Genomic DNA, 14,260 nt, shown 5'->3' on the forward strand with positions numbered 1-14,260 from the left:
AATTTCTGACAAAAACCTTATCTGTGATGGGAACTTCCTTTTTCACATGCCACAGCTAGACACAGCCATAAAATTTCAAGCAGAGACAAACTATCACTATTAGAGGCCTCAACAGTCTTGAAAATCTAAGTAAGGGGTTTGTTAGATGGAACAGAAGAATACAAGTTATTATTGCCAAAAAAAAAAAAAAGAATATGATAGATATTTGGAGAGGGCTATCCATTGGTATCCATTTCCGTTTTAAAAAAAAGATGAGAAGAAAGTTCCAGCACATGTCTTATGACAGTTTCCTAGAAAGGTATGAGAAGGAGTTGGAGAGAATGGGCAGGTACGGATGGGTTGCTGTGTTGAAAGGAATACCAAATTCAGTGAGATCACAGAGAAATGAGAAATATCTTCTCTCTCCTATTAGACTATAATCTCCTTGAAGGTAGGGACCTTCCTTTAGTACTCAGGAAACTTTTTATTTAATTTTTGATGGAGGGATCGAGATTCACAATGTCATTGGTATAAGGAAAACTGTGGAAATTCTCTATGCAAATCAGCAACTATCTGTTAACTATCTAGTCTAGCCTAGCTTCTTAAACTGTGGATTGTGACTCCATATGAGGTCTTATAGCTAAATGTGGGGGTTGAGAACTTATGGTTTATCATCGATAAATGTTTGACTTATATATCTATTTTACATACTTGTGTACCCAGGGTCATGTAAAAATTTCTCTGGCAAAATGGAGTTGTGAATTGAACAAGTTTAAAAAGACTTTAATGTTTGTACGTGTCTTGATCCCTTTGGCAAATTGGAGAAGCTCAGGGACCCCAGATCAGAATCAGGTTTTTAAGGGTACAAAATATGATGCAGAGCATTGCAAAGGAAATGAATTTTATTGCAATAGTTATTGAGATATATATTTTTAAGGTTTGTGGATCCAACACAAACAATTCTTGTATGCATGTTACCTGAAAGCAACTGAGAAGTTAGGTGATTCCATGGCTAACCCTCTATCCATCACTCTTTGCTTCCTCTCCCCTATGATAGTATGTGGCTTATAATGACTTTGAATGAACAGTTGTAGTATGAATTAGTTTGTCAAGTCATTGTTCTTCCTGCTGAAGTTTTGATGAGGCTCATGGGAGAAAGAAGAATGGGCATGGAGCATGCCCTGGATCATCATGGGTTAGGGAGCAGTGTTATGGTATAGTGGTCTTGAGCATCCAGGAGAAGAGGAGGTAGGGGAAAATCACAACAGAGAGAGACAGAAAGGGAACAAAGACACCCTTCTTAGATTTGGGCACTTTTGCCCAGAGTAGGTCCTGGTAGCTAGTGGTATTTAGAACATTATGCAGAGGGGCTGGTACTAGAAGAATAAAGCCCATAATATTGGCTGATATAGTCACAGGCGCTCTAACTTTGTTGTGTAAATACATTGGAGATTCCCTGGTCTCTTGAGACAGTGGAGCCCTACAAGTTATGTGCCAGTTTGTCAGTGGATGGTGTTTATTTGCGCTGACCATTTTGCCTCCATTTAAGGCCATTTTACATTGGAAGTGTTCAGATTTCAGGTATGGCCCTCTGGTATCCAAAACCAACTTAAATCATCAGGCTTTCTGATTAGCTAGCCCCAGTAATCCTATAAACAACTTCTTTAAGCTTATTTAGCTGGCTTTAAAAGGTGGGGGGCTCTAAATGCATTCAGTGCTCTTTCCTGTATTCAAATGGTTAATTTGCACTATGTTCTGTTCAAGAAAAGGATAACTGTCACCCTGTCATTTTAGAGTCTGACACTAAGCTTGTCAAAAGAGACAGCTGTTAAACTGAATTACTGTTGACATGCAGAGAACCAGTCCTTGCCAGATGTTAGAGACATCTGTGGCAATGAAGTGATGCGGGCAGGCTTTTCAAATGTGGTCACACTGGTATTTGAATACCATGTCTTGGGCATGAAAATATGGCCTCGACTCAGCTCATTTAAGGTAGCACAGTGGAGCCAATGGAAAGCACAAAGAAGCCTGTTCTGGAGCTCTCTCCATAATTCATGCCTGATTACTGAAACTAATGTTAGCAACTAACAGAGGAAGTCCATCTCTCATATCTGAAGGAGGCAGCTTTAAAGTGCTGCTGAAAATAGTTGGTTTCTAGGTCCTTGAAGTGGCTCTGAGTCAGGTGCAATTGAAGTCACCTCATCTGCCTCGTCTTCTAAGCACTGTTCCCATGTAGAAATTCGTTTAGTTTGAGGTATAAGGCCCACTGATAGTCCTTTATCTTCTAAGTTGGGCTCTGTGACACTCTCAGATCTACAGTCTCTCCAAAGAGTGGGGGGGGGCTGGTGGTGGGGATGGGAAGATGGGAAGTTATCCTGCTGTTTCAGGGGATTAGGGTAGAGAACAGCACTAGACAACTGGTTTCATAGAAGAAAACAGCAAATGAGCTAGGGTTAGTATGTAGCCTACGCTGAAATTCGACTTCCTTCCCCTCTCCGTCATACCCAGAGACCTTCACCCTGGATAACAGTCTTTCTGAGGACTTCTCTTTGCCCTCAAGGACTCTTTGCTTGACATCTGTTGTTTGTTGCTGTTTATCCTTCGTTTGGGAAGAGGACCATGACATCAAGAGGGTGATGCTGTGAGTTGCACGGGAATTGGATTGAAGTGAGGGAGGGCTGGGCAAGATCACTTGCCTCACTTTCCCCTCCAGAGCCAGCTGGATCCAGTGGCAAGATATAGATCAGGACAACTGGAGGTGGCCCTGAATGAAATAGGAGACCTTGGCTTTTTAAAGTAAATGCTTGGTGGCTGTGTCCCTGATGAATATATTCGTTTAGTGATTGGAAGAAGAGAAGTTTGTCAGCCTTAATCCTGACCCAGTTGAGGCCTGTTCCAGGACTCACATGTAATACATAAGAAATCACATACAGACCCTAAGGTGAAAGCTTAGTTACAGGTTAAAATTAATAAGCAAAGCTTTAAGGACATCCTCACCTTTCAGCACCGGGACAGTGCATAATCTAAGGTCAAGAACAATAGAGTGTTTTTTGGTTGCTATTGTCATTAAATATATTCCAGATATTGTGATATGGTGGCACTCTAAGTCACTAAAGACCAATGGATGCAGAATGATGTCCAGTGTTCTGAATCCAGGGCAACAGAGGGAGGAATCGATATGGCCTGATCAAGTTAGGAGGCTAATTGGCCACTTCTATGTCCAAATGACTAATTAGTACTTTACTAATTAGTAGAAATGCAAGGTTGGACAAGTTACCTCCCCTTCCCACACCTGTTTCTTTCTTCCTTAAATATTGCCTCCAACTTTGTCACTTCCAGGAAAAAGCATGAAAATATAGAAATAGCCATGGAAAAGCAAAGAGACAAAGCAAAAAAGATCATGGCTGTGGCCTCCAAAAGCAGGATGTTTTGTCCCTGGATAACCCCCAGAGTTAACACATAGAATCTCAAAGTTGGAAAGAACCTCAGAGGCCATCCAACCCATACCAAACAGAAATACCTTCTGCAACATAACCTGACAAGTGCTTATCCATCCTTTCTGAAGACTTCCACCAAAAGGGAGCCCACTACTACCTGAAGGAGCTCACTCCACTTTAGGACAGCTCTAATTTTTTAAGAAGTTCTTCCTCACAGCAAATGAAAATCCACTCTTCTGTTCCTTGTTCTGCCTGGTAGGACCAAGTAGAAAAAAATGAATCCCTTTGAAAGCAGTCTTTGATGTTTCCTATGCCCTAAAAGATGTTTCCCATGTCCCCTTAAAGTCTTTTCTTCCAGGCTGAACATTTCCATTTCCTCTAGTTGATTTTCATATGACCTGATCTCCAGTTTCTTTGCTTTCCAGATTGCCCTTCTTGAGCTTGTTAATGTTCTTTCCAAAGGGTGTTTCCCAGAACTGAACTACAAGCCACAGAGGACAAAGAGAGGCTTATTGCTCTTATGTGATATGGGCTACTTTAGTAACTTTCTGGCTTCCATGCCATACTTCTTGATTAGCTAGGTTGCTTTAAGATGCTCATAATGTCCATCAGTAGAAAGGTCATATGGTCCTGCTGCTCTGTCCTGCCCCAACCACATCTGTGGCCTTGGGGCCACAGTCTGGGAAGGACATTGGTAAGTAGAGAGATTGTTCAGAGAGAGGCACCAGGGTGGTGAAAGGCACAAGGTTATTTTAAACCAGGATCAATGGAAGAAACTTGGTATATTTGGCTTGGAGAAGAAAAGACTTAAGGGAGAAATGTGATAGCTCTAAGCATTCAAAGTTCTATCATGTGAAATGAGGATAGACTTATTCTTTTTGGACCCAGATGGCTGAATGAGGATCTATGGGGGAAACGTACAAAAAAGCAGATTATGAGAAAAAACTTAAAACATTTAAAGTTATCCAAAAATTGATTGAGTTTTCTTGGCAATTAGCGAGGCCATTGCTAATGGGTTGAATAATTACTTGGGCATGTTTTGTGTTTGTGGTGGGGGGAGCGTGATGTTCCTTTTTGAAAATGAGGAGAATAAATGGCCTCGGAAGCTTGTCCTATTGATTATATTTTGAACTTTTAGTCCATTAAAAATGTTATCTAGTTATTCTTGATTATTTGAACTCCTGAACAATTATATAATTATTTATTACCCAAGTCTCATCTTATAAAATTTGACCCATTGCTATAGCTGGTCAAGATATCCACTGAAGATATCCCTGCAAAATCAGGATCAACCTTTAGTTTGCAGAGTCTACCCTCTTTCCTGTGTTGAATAACTGCCATACCTTCCCTTGTCTAGTTCTCTCATGCTTCACACATTCCTAATTATTTCTCTGAGATCTTTCCCAGCCATAAGTCCCTTTCCTTAAAAAAGAAAACAAGAGTGAAATCTGAATTATGGGATTCTGCCTCCTCAGTACTGCCAGTGATTATGGTCCCCCTCACCTCAGGCTGTTGTTCTGCCCCTTCCCTCATTTTATCTTATTCTTGCCTTTAATTTAACTAAAAAAGACTATTTGATTGTTCTTAGCATCTAGCACTAGCCTCAATCAATGTGGAGCTTTAGCACCATGGACACTTCTTCCAGGAAATGCCCCTATTAAGTCATTCTTCCTGACTTATTCTTGCTCCTTCTTTAAGTGATTTGGAAAAACCCACATTAGTCTCTTTAGACAAGTCCCTTTTTCTTCTTTATCTGAATTGTTCTCTTCTCGTGTCTTTTGAATTTGTCCTTGCTAGCTTTCTCTACCACTTGGATTGACTTCCCCTAAGGAATTTTAGTGTATGGGGTCCTGCTTCTTCATAGTCTTATACCTTGGGCCCTACTCTCTCCAAACCCAGAGTATGTGTTCAAGGGCATGCGTGAGTGCATATATGCCGGAGTATGATTGCCTTTCCTCCCCTCCAGTGCTGGTGCTATGGCATAATGGTCACTTCCCTCAAAGTTCATATCATTTTGCTACAGAAACAAGTGCCCTCTTGGTGGTCAGAATTTGGTCCAAAATAGCAGTTTCATTTTTTAAGAGGTAGAAGAAGAGACGAGAGAAATTATCCTTAAAGCAAATCGGGAATATAGCCTTCCCTTTGCTTTCAGATGAAATAAGGGAGCTCCAGAGGGACTGTGTGGAACAGTGGATGGAAAGTTGATCAGCAGGCACTGAGCTCACTTCCTGACTGGGTGACCCTGGGCAATGCCCTTTACCTCTGAGTGCCCTAGGAAGCTCTCAGAGCAGTTGCTAATCTACTTGAGAAGAGGGATTCTCTAAACCAATGAAAGCACAGATCCAGATTGCAAAAAAGGTAAAACTGTGATAGGTGGATGTCTGAGTTAGGATTTTATTGTGCTACTGTGTCAGGCCCAAGAATCAATTCTAGAACCAATAAGGAGCCATTGAAATTTATTGAATAGCAGAGGGCTGTGGTCAGACCTGCCCTTCGTGAAAAGCACTTTAGCACTTATGTGGAAGGTGGTAGGGAATAGGGTAAAACTAGTGGCAGGGAAACCTTTGGGTGGGCCATTTGTACTCGTCCAAGTAAGAGAGGCTAAAGACCTGAATAGGCTGATGGTTGTATGCCTGGAGAGAAGGAAATGAGAAGGAGTTCTGTCTTAAATATATCTAGTTAGATATAGAATGTCTGTAGGACATTCATTTAAAAATGTTCATCAGGTAAACCTGAGGCTCAGAAGAGAGATGGTTCATACACTGCAGACCTGAGAATCATCTTGGTAGACATGCTGGCTACCCACATGGCAGCTGATGAGGTCCCAGAGAGAGAGAGAAAAAGAGAGAATCCAGGATAGAGGACACACCACAGGTGGGGAGGATGGGAAGTAGTGATCACATCAATAAGAGAGGTGGCAGAGCAGAGGAGAGGGCCTGCAACTTCGAAAAGGCCATCAGCTTTGTCAAGTTGTAGCTAGCTGCTAATGACCAGAGGGTAGTATCAATTAGGCAACTGAGGTTTGAAAGCAAATATTTTTACTCGAGAGCAGGGCTAGGGAAGCTTTTTTCTACCAAGGGCCATTTGGATATTCATACCATAGTTCATGGGCCATGTAAAATGATCTGCTTATAGAACTCAAGCAGGGGATATTGTTGTACCCAGCTTTCAGTTCATCATCACCTGTGGTTGTCTTAGCAGGGCCAGACCAAATGATTTCCTGGGCATTTTATGGCCTATGGGCTGGATGTTCCCCACCCTTAATCTAGGAGGCACTGTTGGGGGCATTGGCAGTGTCTAGGGTGTGGGGGGGAATACTGGGGCATGTTGGGATCTTTCTAGGCTTGAAGAGTAGTCACTCATTTGCAGACCTTCAGTAACAGGAAGCTCACTTGCATTGTGGTATAGTGAGTGGTGGTATTAGAGTCCTGGTCTTAGATTCCTAGCTGCATAACTGGGTGAGTTACAATTCATTTATTCAGTAAGCACTTATTAAGTTCCTACTGTCAACCAGCTGCTGCTAGTGCTAAAAGTCAAAACCAGAAACAAAACTATTTGTGCATTTTCACAGTGAACAAACTTGCTTGGCCTCTATAGAGTCAGGAAGCCCTGAATTCAAATGTGGACTCAAACACTTAGTAGCTGTAGGACCCTGGCCAAGCAACTTAATTTCTGTTTGCCTTGGTTTCTTCATCTGTAAAATGAAGATAATAATAGCACTTACCTTGCGAGTTTGTGAGCATCAAATCTTCAAGCATCTTACTATATGAGTGAATGCGAATTATTATTAAATTAAGATTTGGATTTTGTTCTTCACAGGGTTGTTCTGGGAAAAATACTTTGTAAACCTTAAAGCAATATCATAATGTGAGGTTATTACATATGAAAACTACCCATCTCACCTTTGGGCAGTTCTAAGTTTTAGTAAGGGTTTTTTTCTTTTATTGAATTGAAATCTGCCTCCTAGTAACTTGAGCCCCTTCATCCTAATTCCATTCACTGAAGCCCAGGAGAAAAGATATTCTTTTTTCTTTGGAACAGCATGCATTCTTCTGATATTTGAAGACAAATTTTTCTTTCTTTGCCTCTGGATAAAGGTCCTGTAAGTCATCTGGGATCATAGAATCAGAGATTCAGAGTTCAAAGGGACCCCAGAGGCCATGTAGTGCAAGTCCATCATTTTACGGATCAGGACACTGAGGCCCAGGGCTTGAAAGTGATTTGCCTGTGCTCACACAGATAGAAAGTAGCAGAGTCCAGACTTGAAGCAAGGTTCTTGGCCCTGTCAGCTCAGATCCTTTTATTATCCTGTGGGCTGGATCCTGGCTGAATACACTATAACTTGCTGATCAATTTCCTTCCTGAAATGTGGCATTTAGGGAGGAAACCCAGAGCTCTGGTCCTCATGATGATTCTTGCACACACAGTTGGTCATTGCCTGAGCAGCTTGCAATCCTGGATAACCTTTGGTCTCCTTCAGGCAGGGAGATCGTACCCAGAGCTATGGCAGGAGCTATTTCAGGGTCATAGCTTAATTTGCCAGTATCCCCTAGGCCCGAGTTCCTCAAAGCCATCCTCAAAGGCCTTGGGAATTTCAGAATCTGCCCAAATGTTCTCTTTGGATGTTTGGCTCCCTTTGTTACCCACATAGGTGGTAGCATTAGCTTCTTCCCACCATTTCTAGGGCCTTTCTGATTTCTGGAGTCAGAAGATATGACATGACATTGTCCTAGCACTGCTACTTACTATTGGTGAGACTCAAGGGAGATCACTTGGCCTGCCCTAGTCTCAGTTTCCTCATCTGTAAAACAGGTTCAACCAGATCAGATCCTTTCTAAATCTGATATTCTATGATTTGCAGGCAACTGAATGACAAAAACGAAAGGTTTTACTATCCTAAAACTGTTTCACCAAAGCCAGATCATCTGCTCAATTGATATAATTCTGTATCTCAAAGCAGAAAAAGATTCTAAATGATTCAAGGAGTCCTGAAGTTGATAGGGAGAGCTTTTGGGGCCCTCAAAGACTATGGAAAGATGAGACCAAGAATAAAAGTGTGGGGGAAGGGCTAAGAAGTGATGTTCTGGGAAAAGAATGTGGAAACTGGGGCTTTAGAGACGATCTGAGGAGAAAAGTTGAGACCCCACAACTTCTAGAAAAAAAGGAGGAGGAGAAGGTGAAGAAGAAGAAGGAGGGAGAAGAGTAAAGGGGAGAGGAAGGGAGAAAGGCTTTTCTCATTGAAAAAAATTAGTTTTCTTCTATCTCTTAAAAAATCACAATTGCAACTGCCTGGAGAAGTCTTTGTGAATGTTGATGGTGCCACTGGAGTCACTGGAGGATGTTAAAATGACAACACACAGATCAGTCCCCCTCTTCCTTCCCTCCACAGCTGTGGGGAGCAAAGCAAGATGCTAACAGTCGCCAAGCGCTTTGATGGCATGCTATCTAGCCAAGGGTTACCAAGTTCTTTCCTTTCGCTGGCCCAGGAGCTGTACAGTGCAAGACTTTGCCCCTTCCCTTGCTGCCTGAGTCATGCATTCTGTGTTCACACAGTCCCATTCCTCATGTAATTTACTGAAAATGAATCTTCAGTGCTTTTGAGTTATTGTGATGACTGCTATTTTCCACTTGTTAAATGCCAACAATCTTCCAGACACTAGAGGGAACACAGCATGAGGGAACACCTTTCCTCAAGGGCCTTGCTTTTCACCATGTCCTTGAAAAAGAAGTACTAAGGTGAGAAGGAGGAAGTCATCAAAAAGGAAAGACTATCCTTGGTGCTCAGGGTTGCCACTGAAGAGTAGGGAATTATTCTTGTATGGCTCTATCAGTCATTGAGAACAGCCTGGTCCCTGGTCCCCATCTCCTGCTGCACACTTCCCCATGTTTCTACCATGATGCCTCCTATTGCAATGACCCCTGCTCCTATCCCTCTTCAAAATTTGTTTGCCTTTCTCCAATCCCCCAAAGAGGCATCAGGGAACAGGAGAAAAGCCTAAGACAAAAAGGCTGGACAGCTAAAACTTGCATTTGAATCCTGGCCCTGCCATTTAAAAAATAATTTTTTTCAATTCCAGGGAAAAACAATTTTTAATATTTGTTTTTAGAAAATTGGGTTTCAAATTCGCTCCTTGCACTCTCATTGAGAAGGAAAGTGATTTGATATAGGTTATATATGTGTGTAGTCATGCAAAAATTTCCATATTAGCTTTGTTATGAAAGAAAACACAAAAACCAAACAAGAAAAATAAAGTAAAAAAAAGCATGCTACAGTCTAGATTCAAACTCCATCAGTTTTTTCTCTCAAGGTGGATAGCATTGTTTATCATGAATCCTTCAGGATTTTCTCAGATCATTGTATTGCTGAGAAGAGCTGAATCATTCACCGGTGATTGTTGCATGATGTTGTTGTGACTGTGTTCTGGTTCTGCTCACTTCACTTTGCATCAATTCACGGCCCTGCCATTTCTTAACTGCATGACCTTAAGAAACTCACCTTCTCTCAGAGTCAAAATCGGCATCACCATAGCTCTCTTCTGTCTCCTAGACTTGGTGGGAAGGTAACATTTGTATGCTCAGTGTCAGCCTCTATGAATCAGCTATAGGAAATGATTCAAATGCCATAAACCAGGTTAAAATACCATTGGAAAATATTTGTCAAAATAAACAAAAATACAGTAGAAGGTAGATAATGTTAATATGTGGTTTCTGAAGTCAATATGCTGTCACTACGTCAAGATATCCAGTTAAGAACTGCCATTTCTACTTGAATTTGACACCACTGCCCTAGGTAAATTATATTGTTAATGGGTTTTTAATTTGGAGATGGACAGCATTGAATATAGCTCCGAGTCTGAAGTTAGAAACACTCATTTCCCTAAGTTCAAATCTGGCTTTAGACACTTCCTAGCTTTCCTCTGAGCAAGTCGCTTTCCTCTGTTTGCCTCAGTTTCCTTAAATGGGGACATGAAGAGTTAGATATGACTGAAAAATGACTGAATAATAATAACAAAAAATCGGAGATAATCATAAGGAAGAGATCTCTAATGGTGGCCTTTCAAACACTATGACATGCCTATGAGAGGAATAAGAGAAAGGGTGATCATTGGTTCTCATAATATTATATTACCATAGTAGTGTCATTTTACAGATGAAGACATTGAGTTTCAGTAAGGTCTGATAGCTGTGAAAAAGAGGAAACAGGATCTGAATCAAGATATCTTGACTCTCCTCACTCTGGCGATGACTGACAGGGGGGTGGGAGAGGAGAAGAGTTCTCAGAGTCATCTTAGACCTAGTGGAACTTTTTCTCAATGGCAAGTTCTAGGTTTTCCGATTTCATTTCTAAGTCTGTTTGATGGCAAGCTCCAAGACAAAGCACTGGGACTTCTTTGGAAAATTTCATTTTGACTAAGGATTTAGTATTAGTAATCAGGGAGATCCAGACAGACTACAATCTCTTCTGAAAATTCCCAAAGGGAACCTTCATTTCACTAGGAGCTGGTGAAAAGCAAGGCTAAGAGGACTGAAACAATATAAAATAAAAGAACCACCATCATGTAACAATTGAAAGTGAATGCTGTAAAATTGTAAAGCTTATGCCCATCACCAAAGAAAAGATCTGACAAGACATCTCCCCTGATCCTTTGTATAAGTGAAAATATAGAACACGATGTCATGTTTTTTCCAATATGTTGATTGGTTTTGTTGAATTAAAAATATTTATTATAAGGAATGGCTCTCTGGGAGTGGAAAGAGGGAGAAATACAGTGGGGAATATATGTGATATTAAAAAAAACATATATTGATAAAAATCTGTTTTTAAAAGGTAGTCTTTTTAATGACAAATGCTAGAGGGACTGTGGGAAAGCAAGTATATTAATGTATTTACCTGATTAATCCAGGCATCCTGGAAGCAATGTGGAACTATGCACCCAAAATTTTAGCCCAGCAAGACCATTAACAATAATTTTGTTGTATCACACAGCTAGTAAGTGTCTGAGGTCACATTTGACCAGGTCTTCCTGACTCCATGCCTGGGAGAGACCTGGGAGATAAGTGCTGTTGTTATCCTTGTTTTACAGATGAGGAAAACGAGGCAAACATGGTGAAGTGACTTGTTCAGGGTTGCACAGATAGTAAGTTTTTGAGTTCAGATTTGAACTCCACATTCAACAATCTTGTTTTTGCCTAACTCATATATAACTCAGCATTTGCATGCATTGGAGATACCAAACTTCTTGGCTACTTTTGGCTGTGGTGTGATTTGGAGCCAAAAGAACTTGATGCTTTGGTGTGAGATGACAAACTTTGTGTGGTAAGTAGTATTCTCTCTGTCTCTCTCTCTCTTTCTCTCTGTCTCTCTGTCTCTCTCTCTTTCTCTGTATATCTCTCTATGTCTATCTCTCTGTCTCTATCTTCTTTGCCTCTCTTTCTTCTCTCTCTCTCTCTCTCTCTCTCTCTCTCTCTCTCAGTTTTTCTGTCTCTCTCTCTCTGTCTCTGTTCCTGTCTCTCTGCCTATGTCTTTATATCTCTCTGTCTCTCTGTCTTTCTGTCTCTCTCTCTCTCTGTGTCTTCTCTCTGTGTGTCTATCTTTATCTCTGTCTCTCTTGGTCTCAGTCTTTCTGTCTCTGTCTCTCTTTCTGTCTGTCTCTCTGTGTCTATCTTTATCTCTGTCTCTCTCTGTCTTTCTTGGTCTCAGTCTTTGTGTCTCTGTCTCTTTATGTATGTCTCTGTTTCTATCCCTGTTTCTTTCTTTCTCTGTTTTTGTCTGTGTCTTTCTTTATATCGCTCTCTCTCTCTCTCTCTCTCTCTCTCTCTCTCTCTCTCTCTCTCTGTCTCTCTGTCTCTCGCTCTCTGTCTTTCTGTCTCTCTCTGTCTTTGTCTCCTCTCTCTCTCTTTCTCTGTCTATCTCCTCTCTCTGTGTGTGTGTCTCTGTCTGTCTGTCTGTTTCTCTTTCTCTCTCGGTTTCTCTCAGTCTCAGTCTTTCTGTCTCTGTCTCTATCTATCTCTATGTCTGTCTATCTCTGTCTCCCTTGACTTCCTGTGAGGGTAGCCCAGTTTGTGCCTGAGTCATTGGCTGCCAGTTTGACTTTGTTTTTCCTTTCCTGAGTCTGTGAGCAAATGTCATTCTCAGCGAGATGTGTCCAGGTGTGAGGATTTTCTCATGAGTTGGAAGAGTCTGGAGATGTTGAATTCAGTGAATAGCACTGAGTGGTGACTGGAAAGCTTCTACAATGAAGATAAGGGGAGGTGGAAAAAATGTGTGAAATAGGGGCAGCTAGGTGGTGCAATGGATAGAGCACCAACCTTGAATTCAGGAGGACCCGAGTTCGAATCTGGTCTCAGACACTTAACACTTCCTAGCTGTGTGAGCCTGGGCAAGTCACTTAACCCCAGCCTCAGGAAAATAAAAATGTGTGAAGATAAGGGGAGGAGTGCAAGCCTTTGTCCTGGCTTATCCCAAGACATAGACTTTTCAGGGAATGGTAAAATGGAAAATGCCCAAGTGGGCAACAAGGTGCTGAAGTGGCTGGAGTATTGGGCCTGCAGTCAGGACAACCTGAGTTCAAATCTGACCTTAGACACTAACTGGCTGTGTGACCCTGACCAATTCACTTAATTCTATTTGCTTTGTCTGTGAAATGAGCAGGAGAAGGAAAGGGTAAGCTGTTCTAGTATATTTGTCAATAAAATCCCCAAATGGTGTCATCAAGAATGAGATATGACAGAATAACAGCAACCAAATGCCTAATCAGTAATCCTACAAACTTTTTCATATTGAAATGGACTTTAAGTACCAGCTCTGCACCAGGCTGCCACAGTAGTTATCTTAAGTCTCTCAATCCTGTTTTAATTTGTTCCTAGCGATTATGGCGGCTTCTTATGTATTTCCACATATATTTTGTCCCATTCATGCTTCATACCTCGTGTTGAGGACCTTTATGCTCTCCCGAGTCCTTTGGGGAGACCTAGACAAGATAAAACCTGAGATTTAGATAGCTCAGGTCAAGGAGATTAGGCTATGGTGGGCCAAAGAATAGAATGAAAGGGAAGCAACCTTATTCATTTGATCTCTGACTGCTTCAGAACTGACCTGAATAGACCCAAATGCCTGATCCGGAGCAGAGAGGCCCCTCAGGAAGAAGGAAGCGTATGTACTGCCCCAGCTTCTTGGGCCCAGCACTTGTTTCTCAATGTTATAGAATCCTGTTTGTTTTCTTCCTCCTGTTTAATTTTTGGGCCCATCTGTAGTGCCTGTTGGAGAACTAGATCTAAACCTAGATTTGGATCTGGATATAGATATAGTTATGGATATTGACATAGAGTTTCTCAAAGCTACCTTACAGAAATCATCTAGTGTAGCCCCTGATTTTAGAGGGAGAAACCTGAGGCCCATAAATCAATTCTATCTGTTCAAGGCCATAAGAGCAATTAGATGTGGGTACAAATTCAGGCCCTTTGGCTCCAGAGTCATCACTCTGCTGTATCTCTTTGTATCTGTACTATGTGACTTGCTGTAGTTGGAGCTTAATAAATACTTAGGTTTCTTTTTCTAGAATTCTTTCTTTTGAAATTTGTGATCACCTATCAGAATTGGGATCAAATTCGCCGTAGTGAATAATGTTGATTGTACTTCATTCAATACTTCCCATAGAAAATAATTTCCGATTGGGTCAACTTTAAAACCATAAATCCTAGATCCTTGCAATAAGGAAAGCTCTTAACTCTCATGGCTTCAATGATGAGCTTTATACAGATGATTCTCAGATTTATTTGCCCAGTTTCTTTGGACCTTTCAGTCTTAGATATACACCTTCCTCTTAGTCATCTCTAACTGGATG

General features: G+C 41.3%; 1 long non-coding RNA gene across 4 annotated transcripts in view; it reads left to right on the top strand.

Moving 5' to 3' along the window:
- Window positions 1–14,260, top strand: part of LOC141548256 (uncharacterized) — a 416,517-nt gene that overhangs the window by 226,777 nt on the left and 175,480 nt on the right. The gene's annotated exons all lie outside the window — the stretch shown is intronic.

Source organism: Sminthopsis crassicaudata, chromosome X, assembly GCF_048593235.1.
Source record: "Sminthopsis crassicaudata isolate SCR6 chromosome X, ASM4859323v1, whole genome shotgun sequence".
NCBI lineage: Eukaryota > Metazoa > Chordata > Mammalia > Dasyuromorphia > Dasyuridae > Sminthopsis > Sminthopsis crassicaudata.